This window comes from Narcine bancroftii, chromosome 4 (genome assembly GCF_036971445.1).
Source record: "Narcine bancroftii isolate sNarBan1 chromosome 4, sNarBan1.hap1, whole genome shotgun sequence".
Lineage (NCBI taxonomy): Eukaryota > Metazoa > Chordata > Chondrichthyes > Torpediniformes > Narcinidae > Narcine > Narcine bancroftii.
In genome coordinates this window covers 170,190,405-170,204,565 of record NC_091472.1, presented here as the reverse complement: position 1 = coordinate 170,204,565, position 14,161 = coordinate 170,190,405, and the positions used below count along the sequence as shown (strand labels likewise).

General features: G+C 40.6%; 1 protein-coding gene across 2 annotated transcripts in view; it reads left to right on the top strand.

Moving 5' to 3' along the window:
• hnf1a (HNF1 homeobox a) overlaps positions 1-14,161 on the top strand; it is a 379,757-nt gene that overhangs the window by 81,313 nt on the left and 284,283 nt on the right. The window contains exon 4 of one of the 2 annotated variants that reach the window (XM_069932934.1): positions 11,766-11,830. The exons of the other annotated variant lie outside the window; for it this stretch is intronic. The gene's annotated coding sequence lies outside the window, so the exon portion shown is untranslated. The remainder of the gene's footprint in view (positions 1-11,765; positions 11,831-14,161) is intronic. 2 annotated transcript variants of the gene reach the window in all.

Below are 14,161 nucleotides of genomic sequence, written 5' to 3'. Positions count from 1 at the left end.
TGATCAATCCTGACTAAGCATGCCCAGGCCTAAGACAACATTTACATAGCACCTGCACTGAGTGCATGCTCAGGAATGCTTAGTCTGACCGAAATAGTTTGCTTTGTGAGCAATATACACTGAACCAGTTGACTTAAAATATGACAGGAAATCACATATATTTTGGCGTATAAGTCGAGTTGTAAAACCTTCAGAAAATGGGGGTCAACAAGTGCCAAATATACTTATGAGTCTTTAAACTCAAATCAAAAACTATTTGGCGCCAATTTGGCATTTAAGTCAACCCTGGAATCACTAATTCAGTGTATTAGTCAACCCGGAAATCATCAATTTGGCGTATTAATCAACCCTGGAAGCACCTCCCTGCCACCATTCCCCAACAACTCCCCACTGCCAGGTGCTGCCATAACCCACCCAGATATTCTACAATTATAGACCCCGAGGTCCCCACTCCTACCCAGGAACCTGAGTAGCTGCTTCTGCTTGGTAAGCAGAGGTTCCCACTCCTGCCAGGAGAATGAAGTTGCCACTCCTGCCACATAAGCCGAGATCGCCGTTCCTGCCAGGGGAATGAGATTGCCGCTCCTGCCACATGGTAGGAACGACGACTTCATTCTCTGGAGCAGGAACAGCGACCTCATCCTCCTGGCAGGAGAGTTGCACTCCTGCAGGAGGTTCCTGCTCCCGCTGGGAGAATGAGCTTGACACACCTGCCATGTAGGCAAAGGTTCCTGCTCTTGCCTGGTAGGCCGAAGTATTTTTTACTGTTTCTTTTTACTTGCTTACGGTAATTTACAGCTTTGTTACTTGGCAATCAGAGTGTTTAAAAAAAAAATTTGGGTTGTTGCTGGGAGGCCCAGACAGCCAGAAAATGGGGGTCAACTTATACGCCAGATATATCATTAAAACCATTAAAATGAGGCAAAAAGTGGGGTTGACTTATCTGCAGGTTGAATTATATGGTATATCTAAAAACTGGTATGTGAGCAGCCCAGAATCTATGTCCAGTGTAATTCTACCAATGCTTTCTGTCCTTTGCTTGTTTTTTTTTTTGGCTCAACTCAAGTTGATTCTAATTCTATGTCACGATCACCTGAACTAAGATCATTTGTCACTACACCTCTGATATCATCCTTTATTTTACTTTCTGCTTCTCTATCCTAATGTCAAATATTTTTGAACATTCAGCTCCCAGCTTTGGTCACTCTGAACCCATGTTCTGCAACAGGCATTTGATCAATATCCCTTTGCTTCTAATTCCTCTGTTATTTTATCTACCTTTTTGTGAGTATTTTTTTTACATATTGGACCTCTTTTTCTTCCAATTATACATTTTCAATGTTTTCACCCCATTTGTTGCCTGTCACTCGTTCAGCTATATTTACTTCATATTTATCTTTCACTTCCTGCTTGATTTCTCTCCTTCCTGAATTCCACTTTCAATTTCCTGCCAAGCTAGTTTAAAATCTACTCAGTTGATTCTACATATATGAAAGTAGATCAGGACTTAGTCTTTTGACCCAAGAGAAAATAACTAGAATACTCAACAAGCTCTTTACGACATCTTTGTAATTAGTGGAATAATCTTAGAGCAAAATAACTGCAGGTGGAAATCTGTTATAAAAAGAAATAATACTGGAAATTCTCTTTTGGGCCAGGCAATATCTGTGTAGAGAAAAACAGAGTTAACTTTCCAGGTTAAAGACTTCCAACATTATTATTAATGGGCCATGGTTGTATGAAGATGGTTTCTGTTGCTGTAAGCAATGGGGTGGGAGAGGCAAGACCCTGCAGACATGAATTTCTACAAAGAGGAAAGTATTTCCAGGAACAGTGGGCACCCTTTCCAGGGGATCTAGGGTGTCGTAAAAAGTAACAATGAGATTTTAACTTCAAAATGTAAATTGTATATAACAGAGGGGCGGTATTGATTTTCTCCTTCTTATGAATTTCCAACAATGTAAATAATGCGTTTAGATATTTTAAAAAATAGGCAAGTATTTATTTTATATGCTGATAAGGGCAGGTAGACACAATTGTTTTAAAATTTATGATGCTTCACTACTTCATGAAATTTTCTTAAAATAATACGTTACACAGGCATGATCTTTGATAGAACTTTTTTGGCTTGCATAATAACAAGTAATAGTAGTTACAGTTTTGCCCATGTGTAAACATATCATTTGGAGTTAAGCCATAGCTGACTCTGTAACAGAACTGCCATAGAAGGTGCATGAAATTTGGTACAAATGCTTTGTTATTTTTTTAAAAACACCACAAACGTTTTCTCACAATCCCCATGCTAAATTAACTTACAATCAAGCGTCCAATGTGGAGTAATACTGAATCAACCAATATTTCATTTAACTGATTCCATTTGGCTAAAAGAAACATCAACTCAGATGTAGAAAGTGAAAACTGAGGTATTGATGGAGAGTGTAAAGCATAACAGTTAAATTGATGTTGTCCTTCAGAATGATAGCAAGAGGGTTTAGAGCAGTGGTTCTCAACCTTTTATTTTCCACTCACATACCACTTTAAGTATTCCCTATGCCATAGGTGCTCTGTCATTAGTAAGGGATCGCTTAAGGTAGTATGTGGGTGAAAAGAAAAAGTTTGAAAACCACTGTTTTAATCATACCGAATTGACTCGTTATGTGCACGGTTTCATAACTCCCAAAGGAAATGGGCCAATGGCAATTTTTCTCAAGCAAAATATTTCAGTAACAATTGGGTCTAGAGCAGTGATTCTCAACCTTCCCTTCCCTCTCACATACCACCTTAAGCCATCCCTTATGGATCACAGATCACCGATGGCATAGGGATTACTTAAAGTGGTATGTGAGTGGAAAGAAAAAGGTTAAGATCTGCTCATTAGATAAAGTCCACAACAGGGTTGAAAGTGCAATCAATAATTACCATAAATGATACAGCACCTTTCATATAGGGGAAAATATTCCAAGGTGTTTCATAACAAATAACAACAACTTTCATTCATGTAGCACAACCATCCATTGATCTCAGTGTCTTAGCATTTGTTAAATGTGTCAATGAACAGACTGATCTGCCTGATCTGTTTGATAAGCCTGATCAAAAAGGTAGATTTTAATTAGTATCTGGAAGGAGAACAGGGAGATAAAGAACTAGAGTAAAACATGAAAGTGCAGACACAATGATTGAAGTAAAAACACAATGCTGGAAAAACTCAGCAGGTCAAACAGTATCCTTTATAAAGCAAAGATAAAGATACATAACCAACATTCAAGTTTGAAACATTGGTTATCAATCTTTATCTTTGCTACTATAAAGGACACTGTTTGACCTGCTGAGTTTCTCCATAATTGTGTTTTTACTGAGGTAAAGAACTAGAGAGGTTTTGAGGCAAAAGTCAGTGATCAAACCCTCTAAGGGAATGTTGTAAAGGAAATCAGGATTATTCAGGAGGCCATATGTTTTTGGGAGATTTGCAGGATCAGCCAGTAAAATAGACATTCTTGAGGAATTGATACACCAGAGAACCTGTTTTGGTAGATCAGTGAAGATTCAGGGCAGCAAAAATCTGCCTTGGTTTTATAATAGAAGAAGGATTACCTCTCTGTTATGGAACCTGGCAAAATGACATCCAGATGATAAAACAGCAGATCTGCCATGTTCTGTCAACTCATCATTTGCAATGTTGCAAGCCATTCCAGCATGGATATGTTGTACAACTGAAACCCACTTCCCAGCAGAAAATGTGAGATATCCAGGTGCCAACGTGACTGTGAACAGTTTCTGACCCAGTTCTTCCCACTTTTGATCATTTGGAAAAATAAACTTTCATACCAAACAAAATCATGAAGGCCTGGTCTTGGATTTCTGCTGATAAGTTTAAAACACTGATGCGATGTCAGTAACCTAATCGTCCAGGTTCGAAGGACACGTGTGAGGCTGCAAATGCTAGAATCTGGAGCAAGAAACAATCTGTTGGAGTAACTCAGGGTTTCGAGCATTCAGATAAGTAGTTGATGAAGCCTTGAGAATGAAATGGAAAGAACAATGTGAAGAGTCTTACACTTATGATTTATTTCTGTTTATGCTGCCTGTGGCTGTTAACAAATTCATTAAAAATTTACAAATTTGCTTTAATTTATTCCATATTGAATTACAACAATATGACAGGTGGGAATAATTTGAGAAATGACTAGAATGTTTAGTACTGACTGATCTTATTATGAGCAATTTATCTGCATCTTAAATAGAATGGTACAGCAATGGGATGGTATTCGTTAAATTGTGTGCATGCTGCTAAGCTGTTAGCAGGTTATATTGTAGTTAAAGATGGTATTGGGAGGTTTCCAGAATTTTAAAATGCTTTCAAATCCAAGAAAAACTGATAAAAAGAAAAAAAACCTAAAAACTAAATCTAATCTACCCCCTCCCTCTAATCAAGGTTACCTTTGTAAAAGAAAAGGGAAATTATGGATCGGATAGCGACATCCAGACATCGAACAGAATCTCTAGAACGTTCAAATTTCTTAATTCTTCCAATCATGATAGTATTCTTTGATTTGGGACCCACATCTTTACAAATTGAAACTTTCTTTTAATATTCTATCTAATTTTGTCCAAGCTTAAATAGGACATTATATCACGTAACCATTGTGTACGGGTAAGTGAAGAGTTATCTTTCCTTTTCAATAAAATTGCTCATCTGGCTATTAGCGTGGTGAAGGCTAAAACTTTCTCCTGCGTTAGCTTAAATTTCTGGACACTTCTATCAATACAGGCTGAAAAACCTCTGAGAAATGGTGCCTCTTTACTGAACAAGCATACAGAGGGCACAGATTAATACACAAGATACTTGACAGCTCTAAAAGGTTCTGCCATCAACATGGTTTATTCAAAGTTCTTCCCAGACTCTGCACATTGATCAAACATAATCAAATATATTATGCCATGCCATCTAGTTTATTTATATAAACTACACCCACCTACATTCCTACTTGCTGAGAAGTGGGAAGGGGATTTACTGCCTCTAAGCATTTGTTAAATACAAAAAAATTGATCTGAAAATTCTGTGAAACACGCAAGTCTGTAGACTCTGTGATCGTAGTAAAGACATGAAAATGCTGGAGGAACTCGGCAGGTTTCGCAGTGTCCATAGGAGGTAAATATATATATATATATATAAAACCGATATTTTGGGCCTGAGCCCTTCTTCAAGGTATGAGCAAAAAGCAGGCAACTGCCTGAAAATTCTACTGTATGGTACATCCTATTACTCTCTCTCCAATAGTTTTGTTGTTGAGAAATGCTCACTGTAAACATTTGGCATCTCCTTATAAATTTTGTGTGAATTCTGCAAGCAATGGAAGTTCAGCATGGCATCCCAGCAAACCACCCATCCACTCAAGCACCAACTACCCACTTCTCAGCATGCACAACCAAGGATAGGACTATTCAGCCCTTCAAATGCCACTGAGCTGAAGTAAAAGCAAGTATTTCTCAATCGCCCCTCCCCGACTTGGTGGTGTGTCCTCCCTCTCTTTCCACCTATTACTTTCTGCCTGTGGGACTGTGCTCTGCCCCCTGCTCCTCCCCTCACCATATTGTTCGGGTGCCTGCCTATATTTTGCTCGTACCTTGATGAAGGGCTCAAGCTTAAAACGTTGGTTTTGCATCTTTATCTTTGTTATAATATTTGACCTGCTCATTGCCTCCAGCATTGTGTTTTTGCTATGAAGAACATATTGTCATCCTTTCGTAAAATACCCCTGCTGTTGCTTTATTGTGGAATGAGCTAAAACCTTTGAAATGGTCTGGGTATCAGAAAACTATCAGTTCAAGGGGATTCGGAGAAGGGAAATATGTACAACCTTTTTACTTATTACATTTTAATGCTTTGAATCATTATTCATTTTAATGTGTTGTTAATGCACTTTATTATTTGTTTTTATTTTTAAAAAATTAAAGATTGGAAGCATTAATAGCTGTGGTGGTACACCACCGGTCTACTGCAGGGGGCAACCTCTGTACCTGCAGGAGTGTAAGGGGACAGGACAACACCTGGCCAGCTGTCAATCAGTCGGCCTGAATGGATCAAGCCCCACCTGGTCAATCACCCTCCGGGATATAAGCCTGCGCTGGCCTCCCGAGGCCTCACTCAGAGTTGCTACAGCCACAGCCAGCCTGGCTCTGTGGAAGTCTTTGTGGATTAAAGCCTGTTGTATAGTCTTTATCTTTGTGTGTGTCTGATTCTGGCTAACAGCGCACCACAATAGCCTTCTCAGATTTTGATTGCAGGTAAGGCTGCATCCAGCCTTGGCTTCTGCTTGGGGCTCCTGGGTAGTGGCTGAGCCCTTCTCACTTCTCGGTTTGCTTTGTGTGGTACCACTTTACCCTGAAATCAGGGAGCCCATCATGATTAGATGCACATATCCACACAAGGTTTGTAAATATTTGGGAAGAACCTGTGGTGCCAGCCAAGCTTGTTTAATGAAGAATTGTGTTTTAAAAAGTCTCAGTCTTCCCCAAATTTTTAACATTCTAAAAATTTCAAAGCAATTGAACTTGAACTATGGTGTCACTTGCGTACTTTTCTTGGAGAAGGATGAGGTGGCTTAAAAGTCACAGTGGGGTGGAATTTAAGCCTTTGATGTCTGGTGAGAAATTCATGCAAGATTATCCCTCACTTCCTGGTGTTCAGTTCCATTGAAGTTGATAGAACCAAGCACATAAAGGATAACTCAATTTACTGTTATAGTTTGGACTTGCCAAAAGTCTCCAACATTGTGGCTATAAACTCCGAGAGCTAGATTAATCTGGAGGAAATGCAGGCATCGGGTTCTGGTGTGGAAAGGGATGCCAAAAAAAAGGCCAATATTTCAACTCCGGGATCTTTGACAGGTTTGGATTTATAACCAGTTGCTTGTAATTTGACAGTCGGGACAATCGGTGTCACTTAGTCAAATGTTTGGCAGCTTCAGGCGCCAGTATTTCAAGGAATGCATTTATTGTATATGTCAGCATATAAGACAGTATTTGAATCTTAAAAATTTCACCCCAAAACTAGGGGTCATCCTGTGCGCCAAATATAAAATCTGAACCTTAACAGCAAAATCTCAGCGCTCCTCCATGGGTCCATCTGCCTAGTCTGACTGCAGTTAAGTTAAAGGAGCTGACAAGGGTTTATTTTAATATATGCTAATAAAAAAAATTAAACCTTTACTGGGTAACTTGCTTTAAAAATATTGTGTCAGCATCACTCCACTGGTCAGTGGCAAGTGCTAGATTTGGGAAAGTCTTATATAATGGGTATAGCTGAAAACCTACATTTTAAGTGGAAACTTTGGGGGTCATCTTATATAACAAAATATATGGTACATAGACAAGTACTTAGAGTTCAACATATCAGAAATCAGTTTCTTGGTGTATCCGGTGACTCTGAATTTGCCCTGAATTTTCCAAACCAGGAATCCCAAGAAACTCAACATGCTGCTTTTGAAAATGTGTAATTAATAAGGTTTTGTTGGGAGAGGGGGGTCCAGTGAATGAGTCATTGCATTATGTCACATGGTCTCAGAGGTAGTATTATCCAATCAGAACCAAGTGCTGTCCCTGGGGCACAATGTGAATGTGTGAGTGAGGATATATAATTATATAAAATGGAAGAGGGTGGCCAGAGTTAACATAGGACCCTTGGAGGATGAGAAAGGAAAACTGGTAGCAAAAAATGAGGAAATGGCCAAGGCATTGAACAAATATTTTGTGTCAGTCTTCACGGTGGAAGACACGTCCAGCATGCCCAAGTGCGGAGTTAAGGATGCGAATGTTGGGGAGGGCCTTGATAGAATAGTTGTTACAAAGGAAGTAGTGATGGAGAAACTAATGGGACTAAAGCCAGACAAATCACCTGGTCCTGATGATATGTATCCAAGGGTTCTGAAGGAAATGGCAGAAGTTATAGTTGATGCATTGGTGGTCATAGACTAAAATTCCTTGGATTCTGGGCAGGTCCCAGCAGACTGGAAGACAGCAAATGTCACACCACTTTTTAAGAAGGGATGTAGGCAGAAGACTGGAAATTATCGGCCAATTAGCTTGACGTCTGTGGTTGGAAAAATGCTTGAAGCCATCGTTAAAGATGAAATAGTGAAACTTTTGGAACGTGAGGGTTCAATCAGGCAGACGCAGCATGGTTTTAGAAAGGGAAGATCTTGTTTGACAAACTTGTTAGGATTCTTTGAGGATATAATGGGTGCGGTGGATAGAGGGGAACAGGTTGATGTTGTATAACTTGGATTTCCAAAAAGCGTTTGATAAGGTGCCACACAAGAGACTTATCAGTAAGTTACAGGAAAGTGGAGTCCGGGGAAATATATTGGCCTGGATTGAAAATTGGTTGTCTGACAGGAGGCAGAGAGTCAGGATAAATGGGAGTTTTTCAGGTTGGCAGAGAGTGGTAAGTGGGGTGCTGCAGGGGTCAGTGTTAGGCCCACAATTGTTCATCATTTACACTGATGACTTGGAGGAGGGGACAAAATGTGGTGTAGCCAAGTTTGCGGATGACACCAAATTGAGTGGAAGAGCAAATTGTAATGAGGATGTGGAGAGTCTGCAGAGGGATATAGTTAAGCTGGATGAATGGGCAAAGGTCTGGCAGATGGAGTACAATGTTAGTAAGTGTGAGGTTATCCACTTTGGCAAGAAAATTAAAAGAGCTGAATATTATTTAAAGGGTGAAAAACTACAGCATGCTGTTGTGCAGAGGGACTTGGGAGTGCTTGTGCATGAATCGCAAAAAGTTAGGTTGCAGGTGCAGCAGGTTATTAAGAAGGCAAATGGAATGTTGGCCTTCATCGCTAGAGGAATTGAATTCTGGAGTAGGGAGGTAATGTTGCAACCGTATAAGGTACTGGTGAGACCGCACCTGGAGTACTGTGTCCAGTTCTGGTCTCCATAGTTGAGGAAGGATATACTGGCTTTGGAGACGGTCCAGAGAAGGTTTACTAGGTTGATCCCTCGGATGAAGGGATTGACTTATGATGAAAGATTAAATCGTCTAGGATTGTATTCGCTCGAGTTTAGAAGAATGAGAGGAGATTTATAGAAACATATAGGATTATGAAGGGTATGGATAGGATAGATGTAGGAAGGTTTTTTGAGCTGGCCGGGGAAACTAAAACGAGAGGACACAGTCTCAAGATTCGGGGGAGTAGATTTAGGACAGAGATGAGGAAAAATAGTTTTTCCCAAAGAGTAGTGAAAGTTTGGAATTCTCAAACCAGGGAAGTATTTGAAGCTGCTTCATTAAACATATTTAAAATTCAGTTAGATAAATTTTTACATGATAGAGGAATTAGGGGTTATGGGGAGAAGGCAGGTAGGTGGAGTTAGGTCATAAATTAGATCCACCATGATCTTATTGAATGGCGGAGCAGACTCGATGGGACATTTTTTGGCCTACTCCTGTTCCTACTTCCAAGAAAAAAATTCCAAGAAAATGTCAGAACACAATGGATTGGCAGATTACAACTGTTATCTTGCAGAGATGATAATAGACCTTGCAGAGTTGATAATAGACCTGAGTAATAACAGGTACACCCTTCCTTGAACCTATCTGTTTGTTAATGTGGCAAGTGACACATAAGGCTGTTAGTTTCAAGGTAACAAGAGCCAAATGTTTGCTCAACAGACATAACCTATACCACCTCCCCCTCTGTTATTGGCTTGTTGCTCACATCTTCTAATCTTCTTTGGCTTGGCTTCGCGGACGAAGATTTATGGAGGGGGTAAAAAGTCCACGTCAGCTGCAGGCTCGTTTGTGGCTGACAAGTCCGATGCGGGACAGGCAGACACGATTGCAGCGGTTGCAAGGGAAAATTGGTTGGTTGGGGTTGGGTGTTGGGTTTTTCCTCCTTTGCCTTTTGTCAGTGAGGTGGGCTCTGCGGTCTTCTTCAAAGGAGGTTGCTGCCCGCCAAACTGTGAGGCGCCAAGATGCACGGTTTGAGGTGTTATCAGCCCACTGGCGGTGGTCAATGTGGCAGGCACCAAGAGATTTCTTTAGGCAGTCCTTGTACCTTTTCTTTGGTGCACCTCTGTCACGGTGGCCAGTGGAGAGCTCGCCATATAACACGATCTTGGGAAGGCGATGGTCCTCCATTCTGGAGACGTGACCCATCCAGCGCAGCTGGATCTTCAGCAGCGTGGACTCGATGCTGTCGACCTCTGCCATCTCGAGTACTTCGACGTTAGGGGTGTAAGCGCTCCAATGGATGTTGAGGATGGAGCGGAGACAACGCTGGTGGAAGCGTTCTAGGAGCCGTAGGTGGTGCCGGTAGAGGACCCATGATTCGGAGCCGAACAGGAGTGTGGGTATGACAACGGCTCTGTATACGCTTATCTTTGTGAGGTTTTTCAGTTGGTTGTTTTTCCAGACTCTTTTGTGTAGTCTTCCAAAGGCGCTATTTGCCTTGGCGAGTCTGTTGTCTATCTCATTGTCAATCCTTGCATCTGATGAAATGGTGCAGCCGAGATAGGTAAACTGGTAGGTAAACATCTTCTAATAAACATGCAATAACCACTGAATGCCAGGAGTTGCAGTGCATGTATTTGCAGAGAGCTGTTTGTGCACAAAGGTCTTCAGGTAAATAAAATACAAAGCATTATTTTTTAAATTAATATATTTTAAATAAATGGTGCTTTTTCTTCTCCTCAGACTTTTAATAATGAACATAACATGGTCAGCAAGAAGAAAAGAAAATTCATCACCAAAATGTTTGGGCATTTACAAATGTTGGTTGTCTGCTTGTCAAATGCTCTTGTAATTGATAAAATTACAGAGAAAATGTGAACCTGAAGTATATTTGATAAATCTCTAGTTCCAGTCCATCTAGAATGCCAATTTGATTGGCTTGGATGAGTTGGGCCGAAAGGCCTGTTAAGCGCTCTATGACTCTATTACCATCATAATTATTAACATTCATGGATTTGTTGTGTGGTCTGTGCTGAAGCTGTGGTATTTAACTCTATTCTCTAACAAACTTTCCTTTTCTAATGTGAGCTATCTTTGAACAAGGGTGCCACAGTTTGTCTGGGGGTGGCATGGTTAGCACAATGCTATTGTAGCATCAATGACTTGGGTTTGAATCCACTGCTGCCTGAAAGAAGTTTGTACATTCTCCTCGTGATTACACGGGTTTCCTCCTGGTCCCCTGGTTTCCTCCCACCTTCCAAAAATGTTTGGGGTTTATAGGTTAATTGGGTGGTACAGGCTCATGGGCCAGAAGGGCCTGTTAAATTTTTTAAAATCAAGAGTCCTCCAACAGTAGCATCATCTGATTGATGGATTTCCACAACTGGTGAATTAAATTATGTTATTATTAATTAACATTTAAATGTTTGCAGAGATTGGAATGTACACAAGATTAAGGTAGAGGTTGGAATATCATTAACACACAAGAAATATGAAAAAAATATTTAACTCCATTATATTTGAAACATTAAACTGAGGTATGCATACATTAGAAAGTAGGTTTTTAGGCCCAAGAAAACTGTTAAACTTTAATCATATCTTAATATGTTTTTAAGAATTTGCATGCACCTCAGGCAACAAAGACCTGCCTTTTTCAAGGTGATTTATAGTGAGAATGGATTTTTTTGAAAATTTTATTTATCATTTGCATCAATACATACATATAATTCTTCATCATATCACAATACAATGTAATAAAAAATATACAAAATGATATATTTTTTTTCTTTTTGTCCCCCCTCCCGTAAAGAAAAAGAAAAGAAAGAAAAAAGAAAAAATACCTGAATTTATCTATCGTTCACTATTCATATACAGGTATTTCTAGCATATTATTCTATCATTTACATTTTAATTGGGAGGAGTAGGTGGATGGTCTCTTACTGATGAAATCCATATATGGTTTCAAAATCATATAAAAATTCTCAGGTTGATTCCTTAAACTATAAGGAATCTTTTCCAATAGTATACAATTTTGAATTTCCGTATGCCATCTATCCAACCTTATAAAATTATCTGACTTCTGTGTTACTGCCATACATATAGTGAGAATAATGAGAATTTCCCTTTCAATCACTGATTCCTCAGTGGAAGAGGATACAACACGCCATGCCCAGTGGCGAGACAGGATATCACCGGATTTCTGTAAAAATGAGAAGCTGGAGGGACTGGATCCATGGGAGAATAATGGACAGTGATATGAGCATATGAGGGGGTCTGGACTCGTTGGAGTACAGAAGGATGAGGGGGGAACCGCATAGAGGTATTTAAATGCTGAAAGGCCTGGATAGAGTAGATGTGGCAAGGATGTTTCCAATGGTAGAGGAGTCTCGGACAAGAGGGCTGTAGCATGAATAAAAGCTCTCATGACCGGAGGGAGAACATACACTTTTATTGACTTATAACTGAGGGTAGGGTCTTATAGTGGTCTTCAGAGAGGCTCAGGATTTAGGCAGGAAACCAGGGTTATATATGGGTAGATGGGGCAGACCTGGGAGGTGAAGCCAGCCATCAGTATACACACCACCAGTGAATTTCAGTTCACTGCATTCACCCCTTCCTGCAGAATTTAAGGACTGTGGATGAAGACAGAGAACATTGATTCAGAAAAAAAATTTGAAAAAATATACAGTTATTTACAAATTTAAGTGATCTGGGGGAGGAGCGCCTAAGCACGGGAAGGCCTTGGGTCTCCTGGTCCACTTGTGAGAGAGGAGAGGCAAGGAGTGCAAGCCACTCTGCTACCGCCCCACAAAGGTGCACCTGATCAAGTCATCCAGGCCCTTCGAAAGGCCCAGTGTCGATGTTAAGGGCCCTCTCCCCTCCACGGACAGGAACACTTTCTTCCTCTCTATCATTGATGAGTACTCATGCTTCCTGTTCACCATTCCTGTCCAGAGGCATCCACACCACCAGTCATAAAGGCCCTAGATTCCATTTTCTCCCTGTTCAGGTATCTCGGCTATATTCATAGTGACCGGGGCTCATCCTTTACGAGTGACGAGCTACGTCAGTACCTTGAGCAGACTCCCACGACTAGAGTTTTTCTTCATGAACACGGCCTGTAGCCGCTTCATACCTGTACTTCTTGGCAACCTTCCACAGATCCAGCAGGTAGTCATTGATGGTGGTGACATAGAGCGAATCATTGCCTTGCTAGGACCTCGTTTTCAACTTCAGGTACCGAGCCTTCAAAACCTCGATGGCAGCATCATAGGTAGTGCAGTCCCTGATGACTGCATAGCTTTTTGTTCCTACCCTCGAAATGAGTGCAGACTTTCCGAGTTCATCAGTGTGGAAGATGTCTCTGATCGCATTCAGGTAGGCCTGGAAGCAGTCTAGCCAGTATGTGAACACCTCAACCACGTCGGGGGACAGAGGGTCTATCAGCAGCGTGCCTGGCTTTAGTAGCGCTTCCATCGTTTAGGGAATAAGCTAATAAAACTGTAATGTGAATAAAAGCTCTCACGACTGGAGGGAGAACATGCACTTTTATTAGCTTATAACTGAGGGTAGGATCTAACAGTGGTCTTCAGAGGGTTTAGGGTTATATATGGGTAAATGGAGGCAGAGCCAGACATCAGTATAACACACCACCAGTGAATCTCAATTTGTTGCAAGGGCACAACTTCAGGATAAAAGACCGTCAATTTAAAGAAAAATTTCATTAGCTAGAGAGCAATGGGATGGGTGTTAAAAGAAAGAAACCTGATGAACAATTTGAGGTTGAAAACATTTGCCACAATTAATGAGGTGATTTGGACAAGGGTAGGAAGAAAACTACATCTGGTTTAGATCATTTGGATGATGGTTCTGTCAGCCTGGATAGTGCACTGAAATGTGCCTCACATTCCACAAGTAAGCCACTAGCAACCATTAATTCTCTGAAAATGTCCCTGAACTGGGAATTGGATGATTCAGTAGGTTAGACGGTGCCCTTTCGACTCTGACAGAGAGTAATGTGACGAAAGTCTCCTCTGTCCACTGACTGTAAAGGTACTGTTTGAAACGGCATTTGTCAGAGGAAATATGTGAGGATTAGTGAGGTACTGGAAAAGGCATTCAAACAATGACTATTTCTAACATTCTTAGAAATTGGATAAATTGGTTGAAGGCACCAGTCTTCAAGGGTATAGGATCAAGGGTATA